Source organism: Bos javanicus, chromosome 26, assembly GCF_032452875.1.
Source record: "Bos javanicus breed banteng chromosome 26, ARS-OSU_banteng_1.0, whole genome shotgun sequence".
Lineage (NCBI taxonomy): Eukaryota > Metazoa > Chordata > Mammalia > Artiodactyla > Bovidae > Bos > Bos javanicus.
In genome coordinates, this window is record NC_083893.1 from 44,028,188 (window position 1) to 44,049,549 (window position 21,362).

Consider the following 21,362-nt stretch of genomic DNA (forward strand, 5'->3'; position numbering starts at 1 on the left):
ACACTATAGACACGACAAACAATTATCATGGTATACCTACGTATGTTACGATACCTGTAATCTCAACAGATAATAATATTCAGTTTTAAAAATTCAAGAACACTTCATAACTTAGGAAAAACACTTGTAGGTCAAATGGAAAAACAGACAGACTCCAAATCTTATAAATTAAAAAAAATATTCTTTGAATAGTGAATTTCACTTCTTAGTGCTGCTAAGTCGCTTCAGTCGTGTCCGACTCTGCGCGACCCCATAGACGGCAGCCCACCAGGCTCCTCCTCCCTGGGATTCTCCAGGCAAGAACACTGGAGTGGGTTGCCATTTCCTTCTCCAACTTCTTAGTGCACGAGACAGAAAATACACCCAAAGTGTTAAGAGAAATTATTTTTCCATGCTAAGGCGATTTTTAAAATAGAAGTCTTTTGGATCATAAAAACAGTCTTCATATTTTCCTCGATTTCTCTATTTTCTGTAAAGGGCAGGTTTCTTACAATCTGGAAAACGCACAGTGAGTCTGTGTGGGCTTCTACATCAGGAGAGGGAGCTGAGGCTGGGAATACAGCAACGGAGCTGCTGTCGATGCTTCCTGGCTCTACTTAGGATCTAAGCCCTTAAGTAAAGCTGCATCGTGCAGGTGAGTCCAAAAGGAAGTAGTAAGGTATCCCCTCCAAGCTCATGAAGTTAATCTAAAGACAGGGTGATGGACTTCTTGGAGGCCCAGTGGTTAAAACTTCACCTTCCAATGTAGAGGATGTGGGTTGGATCCCACATGCCTCAGGGCCAAAAAACCAAAACATAAAATATAGCAGCAATACTGTAACAAATTCAATAAAGACTTTTTAAAAGTGGGTTTTTTTTAAAACAACATTAAAAACTCTTAAAACAAAAAGGTGTCCCTCGTCTGGACGCCAACATATCAATCTGAATTCCAGTGGCCAATCGACCTGGGAGAAGCCCAGAGGGGCAGGGGGAGGGGCAGCAGTGCAGTGGGGATCCCTTGACGCCCACGGGAGCTCAGAACCCACTCTCCCCAGGGCCTGCAGGACAGGATGGCACTGCCACAAGGTGGATTTGGCAGGCTCCAGCCAAGTTCTTGGCTACAGACTAGACTGCAGAAGAATGAGCAGAGAGAAGCATAAAAAGCAAACACACACACACACACATATATATGACTTGAGAGTCAAACGGCTGAGTTCACAAGCCCTGGAAAAATTACTCACAAAAATAGTGACTAGGTTTAGATACCAACTGCTACTGACCATGGGACTATAGGCAGAGTATCGAGCTGGGAGGAAGTTGGGTAAAAATGAATTCAGCTGGTTAGCAACCCCTCAGACCCCAGCTCTCACCAACTGTTTCCCCACCTCCAACTCTATCGTGTATTGTAAGGGCACTGACCACGTTACCAGGTTTCTCACTGGTTTAATTGGTCAGCTCCAGGTGAGCAGTGAAGGGCGTTAATCCCTCCATCGTGTCCAACTCTTTGCAGCCTCATGGACTGTACCCACCAGGCTCCTCTGTCCATGGGATTTCCCAGAAAACTGGAGTGGGTTGCCATTTCCTCCTCCAGGGGATCTTCCCGACCCAGGGGTTGAACCCACGTCTCTTGCACTGCAAGCGATTCTTTACCATCTGGGCCACCAGGGAAACCTGATGGCTGCCACCAGGGAAGGTGAGCAGGGACATCATAATTTTTATCTTGGAGAACTTGGAGACCAGCCCACTAGCAAGGAGCACTGAAGGGCTGTGAGTGGCCCCAGAAAAGCTGCCTGATCCCTTGTTTCGCTTCTTCACCAATAAACCCAGGACATGACCGCTCTTACCTAGAATGAGGGGTCACAGTGGGGTGATGCATGATGCCACAGATAAAGCACTCAGCTCTAACATGTATCTGTGAACACTTCTACTGTGTAACAAATGCTTTTCTAACAGGACTAGGGTGATTCAAGAATCCAGAGTCCTGCGAAGAAGAAAGGCCTAAAGGAAATTCTGTTTTATTTCAAAACAAATGTATTCAAACCCAAACCTATAGATTCAGGGGAGATTTCGGTGTGACATGAAGCGCTTCACTGCCATCAAATGGACCGGCTGCTGTACCTGCAACCAAAGAGAAGACTTCACTTTTTAAAATCCATTTACAGCGCTAGGCATGTCGCAGGGAGCAGGATGCAGTGCAACCCCGCAAATACAAACACGAGTGAAGACCCCCAAGGTCGAATGGAAAGGAAATTCACGGGGCCAAAGTAAGTCTCCTCTACAGGCAACAAATTCTAGTCTTCAGAATGAATCCCAGGGACTTCCCTGGTGTTCCAGCGGTTACGACTCTGCACTTTCCATGCATGGCTGCAGAGGGCGCGGCTTCGATCCCTAGTCGGAGAACTAAGATCCCACATTCCCACATGGCGTGCAGTGCAGCCAAAAAAACAGAAAGAATAAATCCCAGAGCCAGATGAGACCTCAGAGAGCATCTTATCGGGAAAGGGAACCTCCCCCTACAAACAGCCTGATGATACAAACCTCCTGATTCATATGTATCAGGCTAAGTAACACTGGGGATCGTCAACGAACTTCTTCACATACCGAATCACTCCGTTGCACTCATTAATTTTGAAAATACAGATGACCTTGCATAGGGGTAATATCTTCATAAATGTTGTCCTCACTGACAGGACACGTGTGCAAATACACAAGCATGTATGTTTAACACAGTGCAAATACATCCACTTTCTGAGGGAAGAACACCTCAAAACTTTCCCTGTGAAATTAGATTCTGGGGCTATGTCACTTTACAGCTCTCATGAAGGCATGCCAACGCCAGTGAGGTGCTCAGGGTTTCCTCTAAAGAAATCATGCTCACGCAGTTTTTAACTTCTCTTGTGCACAAGACCAGAACTTCCGTCTGTTATTTTCATAGCAGCAGTGCTAATAATAAAATATCAAAATCCAGTCACCTTTTATCCCAACTTTTGTTTCAGTCCGGGTGCACGGTTCAAAATCACAACAGCACACGTGAACAGAACTCACAGGGTGAAGGCAGGCCCTTCCACTGGCTTCCCAAACCAGCCAAGCTATCAGAGCACACAAGCTTCTTCAAACACCACCCCCATGGACATCTGCTGCAAGATGCGGGCAAGCTAAGCAGAGGCCAGAGAGGTCTCACTCCTCTCATTTTGCAACTCTCAGGTTTCCACGATGCATCTCCTCTTACCCAGGGTTCCAGTCTAAGACTGGGTTAAAAAATCTTGGGATGGAATATTCCTCAGCAACAAAAAGGAACCAGCCGGCAATACAAGAACCTGAACGAATTTCAAAGGGAACTGTGCTGAGGGAAAACACTCTGCCCCAAAAGGCTACGCATCACATATCATCTGATTCCATTTCTATAGCATTCTTAAGGGACAAAATTACAGAGATGGAGAACAGATGAGAGGCTGTCAGGCTTTAGGGCCTGGGGAGGAGGCAGGACACTCTAGCTCCAGAACTTTCTCTGAGTAAGCAGGGTTTTGGAAGTCAGCCAGCCCTGCTGACAAGCTTGTATGCTGGCCATGAACTGTCTGCGCCACCTAAAGTGGGTGTGGCTGGAAACGGGGAACAGGGGACACCCTTGTGGGCTGGGACACTGTTGTGTATCTTCATGGTGGAACATGATACAACTACAGGAGAAGTGAATACACCCAAACGAATACATGTAACACTGGGGAAATCTGAACAGTATCTGCGGACTGTATCAGTATCAGTTTCCTGGTCACCTTATCATCACTATGTTTTACAAGATGTTACCAACTGGGGGAAAACCAGGTAAAGGGTCTTAACAACTTACATGTGATTGATTATATCACAATGACAAACTTAATTACAAAAATAACAAGTAGCTTTGTCCTGTTTTGGCTGTTCCTTTGGCGCATGCTGACCAATAAGCAGGGCAATTCCTTTTTGTGGTGGACCAGGGTTTGTTTACAAGGAGCCACAAGGAGCCTAGCCTGTTGACATGCTTCACGCTCTGAATTGGGATCAGCTTCCTTTGGCTGCCAGGGTACATGGCTCCTGAACCCTGACCTTCTCCGCTGGAGCTGGCAAAGATGCTTGCTACGTAAGATCTTTCCTGGGAACAGGCACAACTGACTGGTTTCTCTTGCCCAGCTGCTGCCAGCTGCCCAGGGCTCCCCAGGTCACATCTCACAAAACAGCTCCAGAGAGGACAGGAGAAAGCCAGCCCCCAGGGCTGCTCCATGTGGATGAGTGGGCAAGGAACCCCAGGGCTCCCGGACCCCACTGGGCTGCCTCAAAACACCAGGAGGCAGGCTGGAACAGGGCAAGACCGTCCCTGGCTAACACATGTGGTTGTACGCTGGGCTGGCCACCTTCCAACACCCAGCTCACTCAGAGAAAGTTCTGGAGCTGGTGAGTCCGAGCAGATTGGCAAAACCAGCGAGCCACCTGTCTGAGCTGACCCACAGCTGACATTCCTGCTTTTCCAGCAGCCTGGGGACCTTGAGGCTGCCCTTAAACTCCCTGTCAGCCTCTTGTGACCCAACTTAATCACACTGTATCAACCTCAAGGTCTTTGGTGGCGTTTGGAGTCTGTCCCCTGAGATCGCGTGTTGTCTCCCTTTTAAGGAGAGCTGGCAGTCAGTCTCAATACTCCCCGGCACCTCCCTGCTGATTCAAAGAACCCAGAAGGAGAAAATTACAGGAGCATCTTTGCTGTCTCGCCTTATTGTCTTCAGGGTCACACTTCTTTCAATCCATTCAACAGGAGTTTATCCTCAATGCCTCCCAGAAACAATCATGAAAGTAGTCCCCCTCTCCCCAAAATGTGCCATTCGGTACAGTGTACAGATAAAACATATTTCCATCATAATACTATTTTTTCGGATTCCATAAACCCTTAAATAGCCATTTACTCAAAAAAGCTGAACGCTTTCAAATGTTGCCCAGCTTCAAAGCTGATAAAGAAATAACCAGCGACTCCTCCGCGGGAATAAAAATTACATTCTACATAAATTAAATATATAATTTGATTAAACATGTTTATATCTTTGTGATGACATTTAAAATAGAAGTAATCATTTTCTTTCTCAAAAGAAAAACTCTTTCAAATATAATTCGAAGCTGTCAAACCTATCGCCTGCTACAGATCTTTTAAATGTCACGTACCTTCAAAGGGGGACGGCAGTTTCCTTTTAAATATGCAATTCCAAACAGTGCGTTCTGAATCAAGCATGTATTAAAATACACCGCTGGCATTTACCCTGATTAGGTAGAGCCCTCTCCCCTTGTTCCTGGGGATCTGCTCCGGAGAGCAGCTCTGAGAATGCTTCCTCCCCATAAAACTCCAGAGGGCTTAACGCTTCCACACTGGCTGTGAAGCACCTGGCCCCTGGGACCAACGCCAAGTCACACCCCTGAATGCCTTAAGGGGCAAAGGTATTTCTTATGATTCCTGCAGTTTCCCTCCCAGGTATCTCGTTGAACTCTGTGTAACCCAATTATGGCACAGCATCAACGGCCCAATTGTAAGACGGTGTTAATCAGATGCAAAGAAAAACTCCAAACTCATTCTTCTAAGTCAATGACCTACATATTCTATTGCTTCTTCTCCAACTCAGTAGCAAACACCAGGCTATATTTAAACACAGAGCACAGATATATCTTTCTTCTGAAATGCTGAGAGATACAGATAAAGCCTTACACTGTAGCCCTCCTCTTCTCAACTTACGGAATGCAAGCCTTTGTCAACATCAACTGTTTGGGGAACTCAAGACAACACACACGGTCCATGGCACTACTGTGTTTTAATAATAAGGGTAGTTTTTTGTAAAAACTAAAGATGAAGCTCCAATACTTTGGCCACCTGATGAGAAGAGCCAACTCAAGTGGAAAAGACCCTGATGCTGGGAAAGATTGAAGGCAGGAGGAGAAGGGGACGACAGAGGATGAGATGGTTGGATGGCATCATCGACTCAATGGACATGAGTTTGAGCAAACTCTGGGAGATGGTGAAAGACAGGGAAGCCTGGCGTGCTGCAGTCCATGGCGTTGCAAAGAGTCAGACACGACTTAGCGACTGAGCAACAACAATAGGGAAAAAGCATCTCCACTGGAAGGCAAGCAGAACGAAGGCTGCCTCCCCAGCCCCCGGCCAACTACAAGCACTCATAAAGAAAACAGACCAAAGTACCTCAAGTCAGTTAAGCATGTCGCATACCAAGTGTCCAACGGGGGTGCAGACGCTTCATAACTGCTCAACCTCAGAACTAGGGACTAACGTGGGGATACCCTAGAAGTCAGCAGAGGCGACAGCAGAGGAACAGAGAGCTCTCTGAGTCTGTTCTAAGACCACGGAAAGGGGACTTTTCACTGCCAATCTGTTTGTATCTCAGCCAAACTTGATGAAACATGGGTAGGTCAACTGCTTCACCACCACCCTCTCCAACCAATGTTGCAGGAGGATCCTAAAATTATCTCAAGAAGCATCAAGGCAGAGGCTGGGGAGACCACCCAGCCGAGCTCTGCACCCACTGCCTTCCTCCTGGGGAAGCGGCGCTGCCCGTGGAGGAAGGAGATGAGCAGAGGCCAGACCCGTGCCCGCACAACTCAGGGAGCCTTGGAGACAGATTACCCACCGTCTCGTGGGCAGCTTGGGAGAGGACCAGGGTTGGGGGGATACGCTTCACAACCAAATCTGGGCTGGAGCTGAGAAACCTCAGCTGCAGACACCTTGCTGTCTCATCCTACACTGTGACCTCAGGCAGGTCACTTTGCCTCTAGGAAACCTACTTCTCTCGGGGATGGGAGAGGAAAGCTCCAGAGACACCAAGTTTCTGTAACTCCAGTTCTAACTCCATTTACAACAGGCAACTCCTGAGACTTAGAGCCAATTCTCTATTCACTGGGGCTTGACAGAGAGCAAGCACGTGGAAAGAAGCGTTATGACGGGAACTCCGCTTTCTCTTTGGATTCAGGTGTACATCCTTCCTTGGGTGGCGGACCCCCACCCCTACCCACCCTCACCCCCCCACCTCGTGGAGGGGAAGGGCCAGTAAACACCACCCGTGAGGCCAGATCCTGCAAGCTGACCCCGGCACCCACGGAGAAACCAGACAGCACGGCTGAACCTAGACGTCTATGTGTCGTGGGAGACCTTTTGAGTGCTTCCTGCACCCCAAGTCTCCTCCTAAGAGGGGGGCCTTCCCAGTTAACACCACATGTGCTCCCTCCCATCTCCCCACATCTGGGGCCCACAGAAGTCATCCGTCCAGCACCCCCGCCCCGGTAGACTCTTCCAGCTTCAGTGCTTTATTTTTGAGCCTTGCTGTCTATCAAGCTTAATGAACCCAATGTATACACACATATCTGTAGCTATAGCCATATACAGACACACACCCACTCATCCAAAAAGTCTGGCATGGACTCCTTCCTGATGGTCAAGGCTGACAGCCCCTATTCATCTGCCGTCCACCTTCCCAGCTGGACCCCACACCACTCTGAGACCCATTCTGCTACTGCACCAACGGAGGGGCAGGCACTGCCGAGAGCCAGATTTGGAGACAGACATAACCTTGTCTTCAAGGAGTTCCAGAACGAGCAAGAACAGAACACCAAGTGCTAGAGAAGCAGATATGGAAGAAGGAGAGACAGCAACTTTGCCTGAACTCCCGCTCAGACGCTCCCAAATCACTGTCTTCCTCAGTCCCTCCAAGGAGCTCCAGATGTACCTCACCACCCTCCCACCTCCACATACCAGCTACGTGACTGCAAGTCCCTCCCGCCCCCAGACTCAGATTGTTCACTAGCATGGACAGCACTGCTTTACCCTGTTGGGAGTCCGAGACTCAGCCAAGTCCAGACCCTGATTAAGTCTCTGATCCTGGAACTGACCATGCCTGCCCCTACGTTTGTCTACCTCCACATTGGAATCACAACAATTCCCGGGCGAGAATGAAAACTCCAATCATTTTCTCTAAAAACACCCAGAAAAAAATCCAGTTGAGACAAATGTCATTTTGGGAGAATGACCCAGTTCAACTCAACTGGTCTAGTTAAAAAGTATTATTAAAAAAAAAAAGTGGTAGTCACTCAGTCTCGTCGGACTCTGTGCCACCCCATGAACTGTAGCCCACCAGGCTCCTCTGTCCATGGAATTCTCCAGGCAAGAATACTGCAGCGGGTTGCTAGTCTCTTCTTCAGGGGATCTTCCCGACCCAGGGATCGAACTCAGGTTTCCTGCATTGCAGGCAGAGTCTTTACTGTCTAAGACACCAGGGAAGCCTGAAGTATCTAAAATTCCATCTCAATCAGATGGTACCGTTAGAAGGGCTCCTCACAGAATGGCTTCCCCTAAATTCTCCTTCACCATCGTGCCTCTCAGTTTGCCCCGGACCCGGCCCAAGCAGCAGCTTGCGTTGCCAGACCTCAGCTGCCGGTAGAACCCTCAACTCCTATTTGCTGCTGTTGTTCAGTTGCTGTGTCCGACCCTTTGAGACCCCATGGACTGCAGCGTGCCGGGCTCCCCTTGTCCTTCACTCTCTCTCAAACTTTGCTCAAATTTATGTCCACTGAGTCGGTGATGCCATCTAGCCATCTCATCCTCTGTCACCCCCTTTGCCTCCTGCCCTCCATCTCTCCCAGTATCAGGGTCTTTTTCAATGAGTTGGCTCTTCTCATCAAGTGGCCAAAGTATTGGGGCTTCAGCATCAGCCCTTCCGATGAATATTCAGGGTTGATTTCCTTCAGGATTGACTGGTTTGATCTCCTTGCAGTCCAAGGGACTCTCAAGAGTCTTCTCCAGCACCACAATTTGAAAGCATCAGTTCTGCAGCGCTCAGCCTTCTTTACGGCCCAGCTCTCACATCCGTGTATGACTACTGAAAAGACCACAGCTTTGACTATATGGACCTTTGTCGTTACAGGGCCTCTGATCCCATAACTCCCTCTAACGAATCATTTCTCTTTAGGGTGAGCTCAAGGACTCACACCATCTCTCTAAACTCAGAAAAAGAGAACTGTTCACAGCCAACTGTCCTGAAATCTGTGGTTCCTGTACGTCCATTTTTTAAACAACACTAGTCCTTCCCAATCTCATCCCTTCTTACGGTATCCTTTTTTCTTTTTTAAATCCTCAAAACATTGGGTTGGTCAAAAAGTTTGCTTGGGTTTTTCTAGCTCACGGGGAAACCTGCATGAACTTTTTGGACAACCAATACTTTCTCCAAAAAGACAAGATATAAAAAGTAAAATGTAATCCACTCATTAGGACCTATAAACCATATCCCCAAAAGCACTGGCCCCGAAGAGACTTGGAGAAGCTGGCAGTAGCCTCCCCAAGGCCAGCACACCCCAGACCACTGGGCTCCTGGGTGGCCCAGCTCACAGGGTGACTGGTCTGCGGCTGGTTAGAGAGCTGCGTAGCACACCTGCTCAGCCAGTTCCCCCACACTGAAGCAAACTAGAAATGCACATGCTCCCATGTGATGATCAGCGGGCTCCGAAAATCAACTTCTGTCAGTCGTGAATGCAAAACCGTGGGCACAAGTGTTAAGAAACACGAGGGACTGAAGGCCCTGACCCTCATGCTTCACTGGAGAGCACAGTTATTGGAGAGGTAGGGAAGGGGGTGGGAGATGGCGTGGGAATGGAAGCAGGGAGAGACACGGCCCAGGGGAAATCAACGATTGTCCTGAATTGCCAGGGAAAGCCAAGAAAAGCAGGCCTCGAAATAAAACAAAAAGGTTCCTCACTCCAAAGCAAGGACACTTCATGGCCCACCCCCAGCAGAGCAGCGGGGCAAACTTTGCATCCATCTCACTAGCGGAGGGACCAAGGGAGAGGAAGGTGTCCCCCATGCCACTGTACTGCCCTCGAGCAGAAAGCCAGCGTTCTGCTAAGTGGTTTAAAAAATAGCTCCATCTTCCACACGTGATTGGCCGCAGTGTAAAACTTTATTATAACTGCTTTATAAAACGAAACATACACCTATTCTATGACCCAACATTCCACTTCTAGGAGTTTACCCAAGAGAAATGAAAACATATGTCCATAAAAAGGCATGTACGAGAATGGTTCACTCCAGTTTTACTTAGGATTGCCAAAGTGTCCATCAACAGGTGCATGGATACACTCGCTACAGAGGATGCTGCACTGGAATACTACACAGCACGTAAAAAAGGAGCAGGCAACTGTTCAGGTGAGAACACCCCAAAATTTCAACAAACACGTTACAGTGAGTTTAGAAAGCTTTTGCTGAAAGGTGTACGTGGTATAATACATGTGTGTAATATTGTCTGTGTACATACACATGTATGTATAACGTGTGTACACATAGGTAGTATACTAAGTGCTAGAACATGAAAAATTAATCATTGTGGGAGTGGAGAGTATTTGCCAGAGATGACCAGGGAGACTGGAATGGGGGCTACCTGGCAAGGGTCATGAAGTAAGTTTCTGGATTGGTGCTAAGCTGTATATTGTGATATACTTGGGGGTACCCAGGTATGTGAATCTGCCAAAACAAAGGGATTGGCTCACTAGGATTTATCCCCGTTCCCACCCTGCTGAACACCTCCCCCAAGTCCTATCTCAAAGGAAAAACTAAACTAAAGGAATCACAAAAAGTCAGCTTCAGAAATGAGATGCATGCTCAAGGACCCAGGCAGGGGTGGAGCTGAGCAAGGACTGAGAACCATTGAGAAACACTGCCAAGTCAAGATGGACCGATGGGCAAGGGGGTGGAGAGCGCTGGGCCTGGGGTCTGGGGGGTTCGCTGTACCACGTGACCACTTGGGGGGAACCGCTGGCTCTGGCCCATCTGAAAAATGACAACCACAGACATACCCACAAGGCCAGGGCCATTTCCCCACCAAGAGCTGAAACCCCAGAGGCCCAGACGGATCGTCACCCCAAACCAGAGTGTAGGAGTAGCGGGCGTCTAAGTAACACCCGTTCTCTCCAGAAACAGACCTGTGAATTCAAGGAGGCCCAGGACAGGCTAAGGGCTGTTTGTACAAATGCAGGCTGATAAAACAGGAGGTCCCAACCCAATGAGAATAAACCCACAGGGCAGTCACATTTGCATCCAGTAGGTTCCAGTGCTTCAAGGTAGAACCCCCAAGAGCAGCCTTTTTTTGACCACAGTTCAGTCGCTCAGTGTCTGACTCTTTGTGACCCCATGGACTGCAGCACGCCAGGCTTCCCTGTCCATCACCAGCTCCCAGAGCTTGCTTAAACTCATGTCCATCGAGTCAGTGATGCCACCCAACCATCTCATCCTCTGTTGTCCCCTTCTCCTCCTGCCTTCAGTCTCTCCCAGCTGTTTGACCACAAACAGTTCCCACAGAGCACACGGATTACAAAGGCCCATTTGGAAACAAGCCGCTGAACTCCATCTGATGTTTAACGGGGCTGCCCTTAGATGCTGAGTCCTATGGGTCAGACCTCTCGGCGTCAGTCGCGTTCCCAGTGCCAGGTCACACATGGACTGCGCCTACCAGACTCTCTATCACCCAAGAGGTTTTAAAGTATCAAGTACTGAAAATACATGCAACTTTCCCATTAAAAGCTAGGGCGTGAACACTCCAAAAGGTCAACGTGGCACCCGCTACAGTTCCATTACTGATGCTTCATCCAGATGGCAGGAAAGCTACAACAAAAGCACCCTTAAAGAGTCGCTGCTGTCACACAAGAGGAACAGAAACCCACTCCCGACGGAATCCTAGACCTTGGATCTGGGCAGACCTGGCCCTGTGGAGGCAGGGAAACTTGCTTCCCAAACTGGAAGGAATTCCTGGGCAGTGACCCTTTGACCTACCTTATCTTAAATTCAGTGTGTGTTAGTTCAGATACCTCCAAAAACAGATACCAGAACAAGATGAATAACAGACTGTACCAGAGACTTCTTGGGAGACGTGAAACAGGGGGCAGAGGGGACGCTGGTCTGACTCCTCTAGAGGAGACAGGGAAGGTGAAACCTTGGCCTGCCGGGCGGTTCAAGGCCAGAGGGGAGTCTCTAGGCCCAGAGGACAGGCTGCTGGGAGGAGTCGGCGGACAGGCTGGCATCCCCCACCGAGCTCGGGCCCTAGCTAGGAGAGGCCTGTGGAAGGAGGGCTCCGTGAATGCGGTGCTGGAGTCCACTTGCAGAAGGTGTTTGGGGCCACCAGTTACATTCCCAGAAGGAAAAATCAGAGGTGTCTTTTCATGACAGCCACACCATGCCAAGTCACTGCAACACTTCTCCCACCCAAGGCTTGCTTTTGATCTTCTCCAACAAGTGACAGAGAGACTTCCGGGGCCACCTGGCCACACCCCATGTTTTAGGTGGCTGTCACTTGGCAGGTGTGAGGCAGGGGATGTGCAGGGATGCTCACCCTCAGGGAGGGGCCCCCTGCAACGAGGGGAGGGTGACGGGATCTCCAGGACTTAGTGACGAATGGACATGGCAGGTGGAGAAGTGAAAGGCATGACGCCAAGCCTGGGGACCTGGAGAAGTGGCCGCCTGCTCACTGAAGCAGAGCGTGAGGCAGGGGTTGGTTTGATGGATGATCAAGTTAATCAACTACACAAACTCAGCGTTGTTAGTTCACACTATCTGCTTTAACAAATGAACCCAAAATTGAATATCAACTCAACACAATAAAAGCTTACTTCTGTATCACGAAATGATCAGTGCTCCCGATGGGTGGGCAACTCTTCACGTGGCGATTCAAGGGTCCAGGATCCTCACTTTCTCCTCTGGACTGGCCACACCCGGTTGACAATGCAGGTAAGAAAGACTGGGTAAAGCACACTTGCTTCCTAACCACTTCTCCCAGGAAGTGACACCTACTGCCACCAGGGCTCCACTGGCAACAACTACCCGGGTCTCCAGGAGCTGCCAGAGTGGCGGTGGGGCAGCCACCGGAGCAGAAGTCCCCACCACTGACACGAAGCACAGATCTCTGGTGGACATCTGGTCATCTCCACCACACTTACACGTTCCAACTCGATCTCAAGAGAGGCTTATTTTGGAAGCAATATAGGCCTTCAGCTCTCTCTGAACACCATAATCCAAGGCTACATGACCACTGAACCAAATCTGAAAAGAGATGCCAGCAATTCTGGAAGTGCGTCTATTAACTTCTCTTGTTGCCACACAGCTGTGGCATTCACGTGGAAATCTGGTCACAACTCGACTCTCAATGATCAAGTAAAAAGTTGAGCAACTGTCCTTTCTTTGGAAAAGGTTTGCAAAATTGGTTTCATGGCCATCAACTCTAAAAATATCAAGTCTTAGACTTGGCATTGTTTAATAAGTCTACTAAGAATGGGGAAAAAATAAATTAATTAAGCTATGCCATATTATCAGTTTTTATGACAGAACTCAGTCCCCAAATGTTGAAAACCAATGAAATAACAGCGCTCTTGTTGAAGTCTTCAAGCGAACCTTGTAAAAGAAATACAAGAATTTCAATTTCACAGAGCCTGGCCCAGGACTGGGTGACTTGCCAGAGGTCACCCAGCTGGTGAGGGACAGTCGGGTGAGGGGGGTTTCCAACCAGTTTGACTCGGCACCTGGATCTGGGTCAAGATCCCAGCAAGTTTTGAAAACTTTCCAAGGCCAAGTCAAGCTCCCAACATCCTCACATCCGTAGATTCCACTTCAAATGGCAAATAGAGCACCTTGGGTATAATATTCTTATAAATGCATCCAAATTATAAAAAAAAAAAAAAAAAAAACTCCACTAAAACATGAGTTTTCATCTGCATAACACTTAACCAACTAATTCCACGACATTCAAGTGAGAACAGATGATGCACTGGAATATCAAAAACAAGAATCCGATTTGGTAAACAGTTGAGCGCTATTTTCACATCACCCTAATGAATTTAGTTTCAATGAACACAAATCAGCAAACACTCTGAAAATTTTAATGGTATGGTACAAAATGATGCTCTGAATGACAGCCCCAGAAAACAAACTCTTCTCAGCAAGTAACAGATATCACAAGAGAAAAATCAGAAAAGATAAGTTAGTTCAAATCCACTTATAGCCCATGGATCTGCACTTGACCCTGGGTTTGCTTCTCACACTCTTCAGACTGTGAGTGAAGCAGCAAGGAGAGGCGCTTTGGGTCCCTGGATCTTGCTCAAATGGCCAGGCACAATCTGCTACCAGGTGCCTGGTTTTGTTCCAATACCTGTACAGCAGGTGGGTTAGTACCCACAAAAGATGGTGCATAGATTTTGGGTCAAATTCTTGCCCAGGGCAGGCACCTGCCTCTAGCCAGCTCATTATGGCCCTCAGAGTCAAGGGGCACTGCTGAGAAATATCTGGATGTTTGGGAAGTGTCTGGGACGGTAGGATACAAGCCAAGGTGGGTCCGGATTCCGCCAGAGCCCTGCTCACATGCCCACCCATTCTCTCGTCTGTGTCTCCATCCTGTCATCATTCTGTAAGTGGTACCCAAGTTAAATCTTGGCAGTGAGTTTACATCCACTGAAATGGCAACCCACTCCAGTGTTCTTGCCTGGAGAGCTGGGGTCATACAGAGTCGGACATGACTGAGGTGACTTAGCAGCAGCAGCTTTTAAAAAAGCATTCAATGACCAGGAGACAAGGAAACGCACTGACACCCCCAGAGAATGCAGAGGGCCATCACATTCACCTGAGTCCTGAGTCTTTTTTCATCTGAAAACCAAGGTTGTTGTTTGGAGGCTGTAATTAGAACATATTAGAACACAGTTGTAAACTATAAGTCACTCTAAAAAGAGTGGACTGGACTTTTGAAATGACATTTCTGCCTTGGTTATAATAAACCAAAATTAAAACACTCAGTTGTCTTTAGGAAGAATTCTGAAGCCTACCTTCAAACCCAAGTGAACCCCACAGCTACGTGGGGACAAGGAAGCACCTCCTTCCTGCCGTATCCTCCCTGAGCCTGACCTGGGGGAACCACGGCTGCTTAACTGAATTCTGAGTCCAACACACACTTCCTGGCCGCAGCCCCAAGACTGATCCAGCTTTCTTTTTTCCACTGGCAATGAAGTTTGCTTTCAAAAACAAAGGCACACAAAGGCATTTAAGACACCTGTATGATGTTAAAGAAACAAAAGACTACAGATGAGATTTTAAAAAGCACGTGATCAGAAGGGAGGAAGGCGAGCATTCAAAAGCCACATCCTGGGGCTCTCGCTCGCTGTGGGTGCAAAGACTAAGGGGGCTCCCCAAAACCACAGCCCAACTCCTAAACCCGTTACCTCTTCTCAGTCCAACAGCCACGCACGCCATCAAGTAACTGCTCCTGCTCCCAACTCACGGGCGAGGGGGCACCAAGGCTTTGAGCCTCACACCAGAGTCCACAGCAGAAAAAGCAGAGATGCATCCCGAGTGCACCCACGGAGGCCACCTGGCACCTACAGCAGAGGCCAACGGGGCAGGAGGACTTCAGCAAAATGAGACTAAGCGTCAGGACAGACCCCCTGCGGCATTCAGGCCCCTCTGCTTTCTGCCACCCTCTTCACCCATGTGGGCGGAGGGGGCGTCAGAGCATGGTCTGCCCGTTGGTCTGGTCAGTCTCCTCCCCCATCCCACATTAACCACCAACCCTCAGCAATGGCTTCACCCCAGCACTCAGCACTCAGTCCCCCAGGATCTGATGTGTTATTTTTCAACTCTCAGACCCTTTTCTTTCCATAATTCAGAGGCAGCAGCCAAGTGGCATCACTCACAAAGGGTCCTGGGGCACCCCCAACCCACTTGGTCCAGCTAAAGGGACCCTTTCCCGGGTCCAAGTATCACATGCGTGTTTGGCTCCCTCCTACCTGGGGGCACCAAAACCCCTCCTCCCAGCGGCTTCCACAGCAACCCACTGCCTCTAAACAAGACAATTCCTTGGAACTCCTCCAGGGTTTCCTTCACTCCCCTTTCAGCACTACCCAGCCCCGCTGGTCACCTCTCTCCCTCCTGTCCTGGTGAGTTCACAGCACACACACCCCACCCAGCCTTCGTAGGCCAAGAAAGCTCCCGCAGGGGTGCTAGATTCCCGTGAGACACGGCTGAGCGCAGGATTCTTTTCCTACCAAAAAAACACACACAGGACCCTCCCCGCCCCACCCTCCCCTAGACTCATACCATTCCTGGGGTTCACACCCCCAACCCAGGCACGGAGCCCAAGGAGGTCCACAGGCCTGAGTCAGGCCCTCCGGCTTTGTTTCCTAGGCAACAGCCACTCTCTCCTTTGCAGCCACACACTGACCACGGCAGGAAGATTCTAGCACTCCTGGAGTTTCTCCTCGAGGGTGGGAGACACCCGCTTTCCTTCCAGAGGAGCCCTGAGGCGGATGGGACCCCGGCAGCTAGCTCTCCCCCGGGCACCTGTGTTGCCAAATTGAGGGCACTTTGGCTCCAGGAGAGCCTGGCAAAGGAAACAGCCCCACAGACTCTCACCCGGCAATGGGGAACCAGGCCGCTCCTCGGTGAGTGGCTCTGGTCACCTGGCCCGGCGGCAGAGGCGTACCTGTCACGGCCAACACCTGGCTGAGGGGCTGGGCCTCCCAAGAAGCCCCTCTCTGCCCCTGCCTCCAGCGTGTGGGGCAGGGAAGTTAGGAGTTGCCGACTCTTTGAGGCCCTGCCTTCTAGCCCCCGGGCTTGGAAAGGGCCACGTGGCCTCAGCTGGGCGGGGAAGGGCCTCTCTACCCGACTGCCCATCAGAGCCACCTGGGAGCTTGTTAATCTACTGGGCGGGTTCCAGCCCGCAACCGGGGACTCAGAACCTCCAGAGGGGCTGGGCTCGTTTCCAAAGCTTCCCCAGGTGATCTCAGGTCCAGGCAATGATAAAAAGGATGGGGCAAAGGGCGTGATGGCCTCCAAGGAGAGGGGGGAGAGGGGGGAGCTGGAGGGAGCCCATAGCCCACCCCCTTCAAGAGGACTTCCCAGACCTCGGGTGGGTGAACGAGACCCCCAGCGCCCAGGGGTCTGGGTACCCCCAACCCACTTGGTCCAGTTAAAGGGACCCTTTCCCGGGTCCAAGTAGCACACCTGTGTTTGCTTCCTCCTACCTGGGGGCACCAAAACCCCTCCCCCAGCGCCTTCCACAGCAACCACTGTCTCTAAAGAAGACAATTCCCTGGAACTCCTCCAGGGTTTCCTTTACTCCCCCCTTCAGCACAACACACTCCGGTATTCTTGCCTGGAGAACCCCATGGACAGAGGAGCCTGGCAGGCTACAGTCCCTGGGCCTCAGGAGTCGGACACGACTTAGCGACTAAACCACCACCACCACATCACCACCCAGCACGCCTGGTCCCCTCTCCCCATCCTGTCCTGGCGAGTTCACGGGCCACTGGGAGTCTTCCCTACCGGCTCGCCTGCGTGTCCACTGCCCTCTGGCTACGTGGCCTGCTCCTTGCGGGCCGGACTGGGTCAGGCTGGTTCAGGCCACCACACTAGCTAGGGACACTGCCCAAGGCTCGTTAGCCGCGAGAATACAGAAGGCCCACCAGAGAGCAGGTGCCATGGAGAAAGTGGGCAGGAAGGAAGACGAACTCCATGGAGCCCATTTGCACAGGATTTGTGCCCGGGGCATCTTTCCAAGCCTCCCTGCCATAGGTCCAATTGACTCCTGACCCGCCCCCCGCAGCCCCCGCAGAGCTAAATCCACCCAACCCACAGCAAACACCTACCACCTGCCTGGGGGCTGAGGAACTCGGATAGCGCGGTCTGTTACAAGACACCCTCCAAAACGCTGACTATTAGTCCCCCCAAAATAGCATCACTAGGCCACAGACATACAGGGACAGACACATAAAACACATTCTCCCAAAATGGCAACAGAGTGTCTCCCGGGTGGCGCTGCCTACAGCCCGGAAGGGGCTCTGACTTCAAATGGGCTCCGGGCAGGGGAAGGGTGGGGCGAGCTACAGCTGGGAGGGGTCGGGTCAAACTTTTCCCCACCCAAACCTTCAGCCCTGACATCACCACCAGGAAACGAGATGTTTGTTTTATTACAAGGTCTCATGTTCCTGCTGCTTCTTTACCTAGAAGTAAAAAATTTTCCACCTGGGTCTTCACACACCAATGTCACCAAAATCATAATTCACCAAACTATCAAAACCACCCACAACTGCAAAGAAGGAGATTAAAATGGGAAAGGGATGAGGAAATTAAGTAGATACGAAGGAAAGTGGAGGAAAAGTTCCGTTTGACCAGAACAGATTTTGCTCTTTTTCACAAAGCACTATACTGTCTGCAGGCCCAGAGTCCCCTCTGGTGCCACAGTGGTGACTGATCTCAGAGCAGGAGGCTGGTTCAGGGGCCTGTGAGGCCTTGCTGACTGTGGTGGGCTCCACTGCCAGCACCCCCCCACCCACGGTCCCCTGCAGGAGCTCAGCCAGCTCTCAAGGATGGGGAACAGCACACACAATATCAAGGGTCAGACTTTATCTTTTAAATGCACAATGAGCTCGAGCCAAAAACAAAACAAAAAGCCTTCCCAAGATGCTTTCCAAATTCCAGAAACACACTGGGCTGGAAAAAAAAAAAAAAATGGAGCCCTGTTTCCTCTTATTTTTAATCTTACTTTGGCGAGGTTCATAATAAAAGAGAATAACCTATTTATTTGCTTACCTTACTTGGAAAGACAATAAATTGGAAAGGCTTCATAAATCTCGCAGGGAATTCCTTTAAACAAGGACTGTCAGCAAAAATCCGTAAATAACCCTCTGCCAGTCTCCAGCAATCACCTCCACCACACATTCTTTTTCCTTCCTGCTTTTGTACTAATCCTCCAGCAAACAAATCAAATCAAGCACTAAAACGTTTTTATTCTTTATCAAGGTGAGGCTCAGAAAACATCCGGGAGTCCACCGGGACTGTTGACTTACTTAGGTGGCCTCTGAGAAGAATCAGATGTAGCAAAGGCCCCCCAGGACAAGATGAGGGAGACCCCCGAACCCCCAAACCCTACCACACTGCTCTCACCGATTTACAAAACCCAGGCTGGCAATGGGCTTTTGCACACAGAGCCAGGGACAGGCATCACTTTGACCTGGAGCAAAGCTTGAACCTTATGAAACAGGTCCTATCCAAGTGGGGGACAGGCCCTCAGGTTTCCTCCACCTTAGCTCAGGCTTCAGCCCTTGTAATCCCACCGTCGGAGACCTTCCAGATCCAACCAGGCAGCTGCTAGTCAAGTTCACTCATCCCCATGTTGACCAAGATGAAGAAAGACAGCTCAGAACTTGGAGATGTCCACAGCAAATCCCTAGCTCATCCAGCAGCCCAGGCCTGTTCCCACCACGTTGACTTGTGAGGCACCTGATTAAAACGACCTTCAAAAACAGCCAAAGATGGACAGTCTCACGCTGAGGTTTCAAGGACTGTGCTAAAAATAAGCCTAAATAAGAGGCAGAGGGAGGCTCATGGATAATCAAATGTGTAATCAATTTACATGTCAGGGAAGGATAATTACCATAACCAAAAAGAAAAGTTCTCCAAGCCAAAATGTTAAGAAAGAAAATTAAACCAGCAAGCCACCTCTACCCACATGGAAACAAAAATGTACGTTTTCGGAAAGGACAAGCCTCCTGTGTTCCCGGCAGCTTCCAGAGCCTTGAAACTTCCCTTCAGGACCATGATTCTTGGTCCTGGGTGTGATTCTTGGGTGTGATTCATGATTCTCGGGTGTGAGACACAAGACTAGTGAAACCCAAACAACTTGTCAGACTTGTGCACAGCCAGCAATACACGCAGTTGGCTAGCTGTGCAAGGGTTAGTCGCTTGTGGTGTCTGACTGTGCGATCCCCCTGTAGCCCGCCAGGCTCCTCTGTCTGTGGGGTTCTCCAGGCAAGAATACTGGAGTGGGTTGCCGTGCCCTCCTCCAAGGGATCTTCCGGGCCCAGGGGTGGAACCCGCGTCTCTTATGTCTCCAACATTGGCAGGCGGGTTCTTTACTACTAGTGCCACCTGGGAAGCTGTCCAAGGGAACGGGCTTTTGATTCAAATCCCACCAAGATTTCAAAGGGCTGTGTCCCTGCAGGTGACTGAGCTGCCCAAAAAGAACCTCATGTGCTGAAGATCAACCTCCAGCAGGAAGGGCGCCTCAGCTGTTTCTATTATGAAGGCACCAAATTCATCTGTTCTTATCGTCTCCCCTCCTGGCTCACTCCCGGTGCTCAAGAAAAATTATTATTAGAGACCCACCTAATTAACATATTTCTAGTGTTTCCCAGTGAAGGCAGAGGCCTTTCTTAACTGGCGCTCTCTGAAATAGTCACTTGACAATTGGCACACCTCAGGCACGATTGCCCGCCAAAGCTAGTGGGGCCTGCGCACTCAGCAGCGGTTGCCCACTCCCTTCCCTCCAAGACCGCTGCGATTTCAGGATCCATGCAAGTGAAGCGGCTTCCCGCCTGTTACCTGTGTTAACCTGGGGAGCTACCCTGCAGAGACAGGAGTGGAGCCCCAGGAGGGCGCAGGGGAGGCACCCTGGGTGCAGGAAGGACACGGGCAGGCCCTGGGAGCCTAGACCTGCAGTCCTACTGTGCTCCCCAGGACTCAGACAGCCACCACCTGGGTAGGAAGGTCATGTGTACACGGAACCACTGAAGATGCTTCCAGAGCCCCTCCGGACAGAAACCACTTCGCTGCCCTTTAAATAAAATCCAGCCTTTGACTTTTCCTGTTAATAAATTCCAGTGTTTGGGCAACTTTTCTCCCCTGGGCAAGGATGGGAGGGCAACGCAGTCTCAGGGTGGTCGTAGCAGCTTCTGGACCCCAGAACCTCCCAGCAGCCGGGTCCCCAGGCTGGGAGGACTCGGGTCTCCCAATGGGCTGGTGGTGTCGTGTCCCACTCCCCCCTAACCCCACACCCAAGGAAGAACCGTCAAGAGTGTGGAAGCCACCCAGGGACAAGCAGCTCAAAATGCTGCTTCAAACAGCCCTTGTCCCACTGGGGCATCAACCTTTCAGCAACTAAACCCCAGGCTCCAACCTCTTTGCATCTGGAAGCTCCCCCAAATATTCTAAGCACGTGGTCATGGCTCTGCTGCACTCACAGTATGCGTGTCAGCTCACAGATGACCCCCCCCAAAGAGGCCAAGGATGCTTAGATGGAAATCTCAGGCCAAGAATCAAGGTCAGGGGCGTCTGAGCTCATAGGCATCAGGAGGTTTGCTAACACTGAATGCTGGCAAAACGCACTGGGAGTCACTCCGCCCGGTGAGCCCTCTCCCTGCCCTGAGCGCTGGGGCACCGGGCACAAACCGCAAGCCCTGAAAAGACAGCTCCAGCAACAACCAGAACACTAATAAGTGCAATGATCCCCACTTAACAATTTCAAAAATTCGAAGACTCATTTCATAAAATTTCCCCCAAATGAACAAACACAGAG

The 21,362-nt window shown here is 50.2% G+C and overlaps 1 protein-coding gene across 6 annotated transcripts in view; it reads right to left on the reverse strand.

Annotated features, from left to right (window-relative positions):
- Positions 1-21,362, reverse strand: part of CTBP2 (C-terminal binding protein 2) — a 168,284-nt gene that overhangs the window by 124,900 nt on the left and 22,022 nt on the right. Inside the window, exon 1 of one of the 6 annotated variants that reach the window (XM_061403828.1) lies at positions 5,158-6,104. The exons of the other annotated variants lie outside the window; for them this stretch is intronic. The gene's annotated coding sequence lies outside the window, so the exon portion shown is untranslated. Of the gene's footprint in view, positions 1-5,157; positions 6,105-21,362 lie in introns of those variants that run through there. 6 annotated transcript variants of the gene reach the window in all.